This window comes from Bubalus kerabau, chromosome 7, assembly GCF_029407905.1.
Source record: "Bubalus kerabau isolate K-KA32 ecotype Philippines breed swamp buffalo chromosome 7, PCC_UOA_SB_1v2, whole genome shotgun sequence".
Lineage (NCBI taxonomy): Eukaryota > Metazoa > Chordata > Mammalia > Artiodactyla > Bovidae > Bubalus > Bubalus kerabau.
The window spans coordinates 71,711,173-71,719,898 of NC_073630.1; positions in this window are offsets into that span (position 1 = coordinate 71,711,173).

Here is an 8,726-nt window from a genome sequence, read left to right on the forward strand (position 1 = left end):
CTGTCCATGGGATTCTCCAGGCAAGAATACTGGAGTGGGTTGCCCTCTTCTTAAGTACAATCATAAGAAAGAGTTTTGTAGGGATAGGAAATAAAGTCATCTATCTGAATATATAATTATGATACAAAGCATGTGACTCAAATAAAGCAACATACAATGAATAGCCCAATGCCCTGAAAAAGCGGTGTTTGAAAAATTTGTGAATTCCAGGGGAATAAAAATTTGGTATAATGTATTTTCTTCATTATTGACCTAATTTGTTTCTGGTTCAGGTGAATGGAAAGTGAAATTGTGGTCTCATCTAAATTATACTTAACTGTATTACATTTCCACCAGAAACAGTATTTCAGTTAGTTCTGCTCCAAATCATCCCCAAACTTTGTGGCCTAAAACAGCAACAATTCATTGTCTCAGTTTTTCTGTGTCAGAATTTAAGGAAGGATTCAGCTGAGTAATTGGCTCTGGGTCTCTGAGGTTTGCAGTCCGGTGCTGGATGGAATGGAAACAGCAGGCAGCTGGGCTGGGGCCTGGCCAGGCTTCTCAGCTTCAGGACCTTGCTGTGTCTCTCTGAGTAGAGTGTGGGCTCCCCACTGCATGTTGTGCTCAAGGCCATTAGGGTGTTTACTTGGTCATTAGGGCTCTAGTGTGAGTGCAGCAAGCATTTCAGAAACGCCTTTTTTTTCTGACCTTGCCTCAGAAGTCCCGGAGCATTTTTTGTAAACCTGCCTCAAGGCAGGAGCATAAACTCCACACCTAGTCACGTTTTTTAAAAAAAGAAACATGGGATGGAAGATGCTGAGCTTTCTTTAGCCCCCATTTGACCGCAATAATTCACACCATTCTCACACGCAAAATAAACTCACTTTTTCTGGAACTCCACTGTGACAGCTCAGGGTCTAGGAGCTCATCGTCTAATCAGGTCCAGGTGTGGATGAGGTAAAGGTTCTTGAGTATCATTCCTCTCAGTCTGAATACCCATGAACTTAGAAGTAATCTTCCCTGTTTGTCCCAAATTCTTGCTTCTTTAGACTTTCCTTTTTAAAGGGTGAATGAGAATGAGAGGCATACAGCAGTCACTTATCTTTGGCACTTAAACCCAGCCAGTCTTGTGTTGCTTTGACTAGGATTTAGGCATAACCCCTGGGGCTCTTGGTCCTGCCCTCTGAGTCATCCTTTCCCACAAAGGTAGCACATGATTGCCATTGAATAGTGCTCTCAAACTGCCTCTTTCCCGTAGGAATTAGGGATTCCAAGGTCTCTATATTCCTATCCAAGCTGATAAAATTTTTTAAACCTGTGGAGCTCTTAGGTCCACTAGATTGCACAAAAGCCCCTGTAAGTCTATTAAAATAGTCTCTTCTATGTTGGCCTCCCTGTGAGGCTGATGAACGACCTCCCTAAAATTCTTGGAAGCCTTGGGCAGGGTCTTCAAAGTTACACCTTTAAGACTTGTAGAAGGCCATTTGTGTCTGAAACGTTCTGAGGCACTGTCATCTTTCTCAGATCTGAAAGGAAATCTTAGTGCCCTTCTCTGAATTTGACCTTTGCCTGGAAGCTATTTCTGTATATGAGAACACTTTGCTGGCTTAAAAGACTCTTCTGAGCTTTTATGTTTTCTCCAAATCACATTTGTTCCTTATGTAAGGTTTCTCCTCTCATTTTACTTACAAAGCTAGAAAAATCCAGGTGACATCCTCAGCACTGACCTGAAATCACGAGATCAAGTTTATTAGGTACATATATTTTTATTTTCCATTTTACCACAGGTAGCAGTTTTGCTAAACTCTGCTACACAATATTCCCTTGTGGCTCAGCTGGTAAAGAATCCGCCTGCAATGCAGGAGACCTGGGTTCGATCCCTGGGTTGGGAAGATCCCCTGGAGAAGGGAAAGGCTACCCACTCCAGTATTCTGGCCTAGAGAATTCCATGGACTGTATATAGTCCATGGGGTCACAAAGAGTCAGACACAACCGGGCGACTTGCACTACACAGGGTCTCTTCCAGCTTCCAATAACATTTTCCTTTATTCCCTATAATTCCTCCTTTTCACCCTCATCCAGGCCCTTTAGGTTTTTATGAAAACCTCCTCAAGGTCTTGCAGTATCCATCTGCCATTTGTTTCCCAAACCAGTGCCACATGTTTTAGGTTTTTATGGCAGCTCCTTATTTCCAGCTACCCAGTTTCTGTATTAAGAGTTTGATAAGTAGAATTGTTCTGAATGATAGAGATTTATTATAGGAATTAGATCTTAGGAAATTGTGAAACTGATAAATCAGTCTATTGTATCTGCAACTAGTATTAGGCATGTTCTTACGGTCACAATAGAGACCTAAGTAGAAACAGGTCACTCTAGGCCTAAATTTGGAACTTTGATACCTTCATTTCTGCCTCATATTTTTCCTAAAGCAAGTCATATGGACAAATCCAAGGTCAAGACATAGGTAAGTGCATCCCACTAACAATGGGAGAGAAATGCAAAATTATATGACAAAAAGCTTGCATGTAAAGAGAGAGAAGGAATTGGCCTACTCAAGGGTCTTCCCTTGTACACCCAATGCAGGGGACCCAGGTTCAATCCCTGGTCAGGGAACCATATCTCATGCTGCAACTAAGAGTTTGCTTGCCTCAACTAAAAGATCCTGTGTGCCACAAGTAAGACCCAGCGTACCCAAATAAATGAGTCGTTAAAAACATTGGGCCAGTAATACAATAACAAGGGGAGCAGAAGTGACCAGTTCTGCTGCTGGCATTCTAAAGGCATTTAGCTTGTATCTATCTCACGCAGACATTACATCACATTGTATTAAAGCTATGTGTTTAAATATCTTACCTCCTGCACTAATCTCTTTGAAAGCAGGGATTATTTTATATATGTATGTATCCCTATTTCTTCAAACACATTGCCTTGCGTATTGAAAGTCCTGAAAAATATTTGTGGAGTTAATGGATGAAGCCATTTCTGGGCTTCCATATCATAAGCTCTGGTTTTCAAAACGTTGTTAGGAAGCGTCCTTTTTTTCCCCCCTCTATTTTTTGGCCGTGTTGTGTGAGACATAGAATCTTAGCTCCCCAACCAGGGATCGAACCTGTGCCTCCCGCAGTGGAAACATGACATCTTAACCGCTGGACCACCAGGGAAGCCCCAGGGAGCTTCCTTTTTGATATTTTCTTTCCTCACCATCATTAATTTCAACCTCCCAGGTTCCTTCTCTTGCCACTTCCCCATTTCCATACTTATTCTTTCCCCAGCCACTTCTGGAGATGAGAGAATCTAATCAAGTATTTTATAATATAAATTCTTCAAGACGGTCCTTTAGTCAAAGATTTTTTAGACAATTAACATGAATATTATACATTAATAAAGCAAAGGGTCAAACTGGTTTTCAGTACAGGTGACACAAAACTTGAATCAGAAATTTTGGACTGAAAAGGACAGATAGTAGAGTCTGAAAATAGTTCCATGAAATTGAAAAGAGGTAAGTGTATAACGAGTTATACTGAAGTTCAGAATAACCAGCTGCGTAAGCATAAAGTAGGCAGATGAGACTTGAAGGCAGATCATGGGGAAAAGCCTCGCGTGGGCCAAAGGCATGACACAATCACACAGGTTTGGACTACAGCAGTAGTTGTTAACCTCATAGCTAACATCCATTTGTTGCCGAATTAGGTCATAAGGATCCTGCTTGGGCTCTAGCCCAGCAGAGGCCCCTGCCTCAGTGAGGAAGGTTCTTTTTCCATTGGGGTTCATGCAGTCAAAAATGAGTTCAAAGCTGAAATTGAAGCCTTATGCAATGGCCAGAGAATGGAGACATGGGAACTTAGTTCATAAATCAACTTCTTACGTAGGGGATGACTGAGGCAAGATTTTAGGGAAAGTTTAATGAGGGGGAGGCATATGCATTGCTTTTCTGAAAAGAGGGAGGGTTCTTCCTGGGGCCACCTCCTTTTTCCCCTGTGTGGTCCTCTGGCATCTGGGTCAGAAGCAGGTCGAACCACCATTATGCGGACAAGGGGTGATCTTAGCCTGATTGGTTGGTGGTGAGGTAATCGGGAGTTGACATCATCAACCTTCTGGTTCCAACGGTTTGAGGTCTGTGTGTTTTGTGGGCAGCATACAGTTAACTTCTCCCACCTGCTAGGAGTTTTAGTATCTTTGAAACATCCCAAAGGACATGACTCAGAGTATTAGCTACAGACCTTGAGGAGGAACTAAAAGTCCTTGACTTTAATGGTACAACTATTATTGCATGTGTGTGGAAGTGAAGAATATGCTAGTGTATAATACGCCAGTGGTCCAGCTTCACACAACCACACGTTCTGGTCCCAGACTTGGAAGCCTCTGGGTTAATCACTAAAATCTCTACAACTCTATAAATGTCTATGAAATCAGATTTTATAGTTCAGATTTGGGTGTAGAGTTTCAAAGTGAAAATGTTTTCTGTTGATTAGCAAATTCCATTGTTGAATAGTAAGAAAATTACCTACATGACATTTTCATTACTTAAGTCATTCAAGATAAGTATCATTACTATCACAATGTTAACAGAAACTAGGAAAATCATTCTGACAGCATAGGAAGAGAAAATCTTTGCTTAAATGAGAATTTAGAAAATACATAAGCATTGTATACAGTATATCATTATATATAGTTATAGATAGATAACAAACTATATATTGAAAATTCTGGAAATTATGATCTACTTTGGTAAATGAATCAGACATAAGAGGATTTTGCTACTATTTTTTAAATTGTGAGATGTTTATTTCATGTAGAATATAGTTAAACTCCAGCAATAACTTTTGAACTTCAGGATCACACCAAAGCAAAATTTAGAAACAAATGGTCACCGTAGCTAATACTGGGTGGAGCGTTTGAGCAATGTCTCAGAATTTAAAATATCTTTTATCGAGTCCTTTCTAGTCATCCATACATATGTTACCTAAGACAGAAACACACTTCTGGCATCACTGGAGTGTCAGTTCAGTTCATCACTCAGTCGTGTCTGACTCTTTGCAACCCCATGGACTATAGCATGCCCGGCTTCCCTGTCCATCACCAACCCCCCTGGAGCTTGCTCAAACTCATGTCCATCAAGTCGGTGATGCCATCCAATAATCTCATCCTCTGTCATCCCCTTCTCCTCCTGCCCTCAATCTTTGCCAGCATTAGGGCCTTTTCCAGTGAGTCAGTTCTTCCTATCAGGTGGCCAAATTATTGGAGTTTCAGCTTCAGCATCAGGCCTTCCAATGAATATTCAGAACTGATTTCCTTTAGGATGGACTGGTTAGATCTCCTTGCAGTCCAAGGGACTCTCAAGAGTCTTCTCCAACACCACAGTTCAAAAGCATCAGTTCTTCAGCACTCTGTTTTCTTTATAGTCTAACTCTCTCATCCAAACATGACTACTGGGAAAACCATAGCTTTGACTTGATGGACCTTTTTTGGCAAAGTAATGTCTCTGCTTTTGAATATGCTGTCTAGGTTGATCATAGCTTTCCTTCCAAGGAGTAAGCGTCTTCTAATTTCATGGCTGCAGTCACCATCTGCAATGATTTTGGAGCCCCAAAAAATAAAGTCTGGCACTGTTTCCACTGTTTCCCCATCTATTTGCCATGAAGTGATGGGACCAGATGCTATGATCTTAGTTTTCTGAATGTTGAGTTTTAAGCCAACTTTTTCACTCTCCTCTTTCACTTTCATCAAGAGGCTCTTTAGTTCTTCGCTTTCTGCCATAAGGGTGGTGTCATCTGCATATCTGAGGTTATTGATATTTCTCCCAGCAATCTTGATTCCAGCTTGTGCTTCATCCAGCCCAGCATTTCTCATGATGTCCTCTGCATATAAGTTAAATAAGCAGGGTGACAATATACAGCCTTAATGTACTCCTTTCCCGATTTAGAACCAGTCTGTTGTTCCATGTCCAGTTCTAATTGTTGCTTCCTGACCTGCATACAGATTTCTCAGGAGGCAGGTCAGGTGGTCTGGTATTCCCATCTCTTTAAAGATTTTCCACAGTTTATTGTGATCCATACAGTCAAAGGCTTTGGTGTAGCCAATAAAGCAGCTCTCTTGCTTTTTCAATGATCCAGCGGATGTTGGCAATTTGATCTCTGGTTCTTCTGCCTTTTCTACAACCAGCTTGAACACCTGGAAGTTCACGGTTCACATATTGTTGAAGCCTGGCTTGGAGAATTATGAGCATTACTTTACTAGCATGTGAGATGAGTGCAATTGTGTGGTAGTTTGAGCATTCTTTGGCATTGCCTTTCTTTGGGATCGGAATGAAAACTGACCTTTTCCAGTCCTGTGGCCACTGCTGAGTTTTCCAAATTTGCTGGCATATGGAGTGCAGCACTTTCACAGCATCATCTTTTAGGATATGAAATAGCTCAACTAGAATTCCATCACCTCCACTAGCTTTGTTCATAGTGATGCTTCCTAAGGCCCACTTGACTTCGCATTCCAGGATGTCTGGCTCTAGGTGAGTGATCACCGCATTGTGATTATCTGGGTGGTCAAGATCTTTTTTGTACAGTTCTTCTGAGTATTCTTGCCACCTCTTAATATCTTCTGCTTCTGTTAGGTCTTTACCATTTCTGTCCTTTATTGTGCCTATCTTTGCGTGAAATGTTCCCTTGGCATCTCTACTTTTCTCTAGTCTTTCCCATTCTATTGTTTTCCTCTATTTCTCTGCAGTATCTACACATTACATTTTAAATTCCAAAAACCAAATATGAAAACTTTCCATTTTCTTCACTCTTGAACATCAGTCCAGTAAGGAATAAGGAAAGTTTTGCCAAGGAAGCTGGTTAGATATCCAATGTTTACCATGTAGTCTCTTCAGTTCTTTCCTTTATGCAAATTTATGTACAATTTTATCTTGTTCTTTGCCAAGGTTTTTGTTGTAAATCACGAAAATACTGCTTCAAAAACTTATGATCACTTTGTTAGTGAGTGTTGATAACTGCTAAATGCTAACAGACAAATGCTGCGCCTTTAACATCTTTCCTGCAAAAACAGAGCCACCCTCAGACACCTGTTTCCTAATAAACACAACAGATAATGCAGCAAAAAATTCAAGAATTATTGGTTGACCTTCGAGGTTTTTTCCCTGATTGATTTTCTTTCGCACTAAGATCACTGTGATAAACTGTTTCAATAAGAAACTTATCCACTTAGGAAAATCAGAGAGCCCAAACCATAAACCCAATTGGAGTGAGAAGGACTATGAAGATGTCAGCAATAAGCATAATGTTCCCTTTCAGCAATAATAGATTCATCCTTCCCCACTACCCCAAGATGGGTTTTCACATTGACTTGCTGTGCTTAACAATGTGAAAATACTCTGATCCCTGGGAATTCATTTTCTGGAACACAGGAAATAAACGTGCCCAATTTGAATTTCTGCCAATAGCTGAGATAACACAGAGTCATCAATTGCTAGTTGTCAGAACCAGGAGTCAAACTGCACCCAAGAACCCAGGATATTGGCTCTGCATCCTGATTTACACAAACAGAATTTTATTGACAGGAAGAAAACCCAGGATATGTAATATAAAAGTGTGTGAGTGTTAGTTGCTCAGTTGTGTCTGACTCTTTGCAACCCCATGGACTATAGCCCAACAGTCTCCTCTGCCCATGGGATTCTCCAGGCAAGAAAACTGGAGTGGGTTGTCATCTCCTTCTACAGGGATCTTCTCTATCCCAGCATCAAACCGGAGTCTCCTGCATTGCAGGCAGATTCTTTACCATATGAACCATAAGAGAAGCCCACAATATAAAAAGAGACATGGTCAAAATTACTCCATTTCATACACTTAATATCCATGTAAAAATAAAAACTTCTAAATATTTTTGATGTAGAAAATAAAATATATATCAAGCATTAATTTTTTTGTTTGAATTTTTTTATTTTTAAGCATTAACTTTCAATGAGGTTTTCCTTTTTACCTCCATGATACAGTTTTCCAAGATGAATTAAGTAAAATGTAAAGTGTACATACACACACCTTCATTAAATGAATGGTGACACATATATAAAGCATTTTCCTGAGAAAGTACAAAGATGCAGAAATGTTCACGTAGGGCTCAGACAACCTAACAAAGACAAAGGGTCCCCAGTGGAAGAGTTTGTCTTCATGCAAAAAAAACCTGGCATGAGAATAGGAATGCAACTCTTGGGGTTGGATTGGCTCCCTCTGAGCTCCCTTAAAACCCTGAAGTTTATCAGTCTCTGAATTAATTCTTCCAGTGATTCTTCCCAGAAATATGCAAACTGCTCCGGAGGGACATTTGGAGAAGTTGTGTTTATTCTTTTAAGCCACGAGCAGCATATAAAAGAGCCCCAGTTCTCGAGAACTGACCATGAGCTAAGCAAGTAACCTAAAACAACCAGCTTTTCCAAAACTTCACCATACCGGGCAGACATGAAATTGCTAAGGTCACTAAAAGGACAGCTGATTTGTATTGTGACGCTCTCAAATGAAATGTTTTCCATTAAGTTAAAAAAGCTTGGCCCCTACATTTTAGAAACCACTTCCCATAGACACAGTCTTCCTTGTATTTCTGTATTTCTACCTCCATACACATTGGTTTTCTTTGGGCATGATGTCCCAAGTTTCTCAGCGTTCATTCCTGTTCTCTATCAGAGATCTTAAAACCCTGAACAAAAGCAAGAGTGAAATGGGGGTGAATGGGGGTGAATCAGAGAAGACTTCAAACTC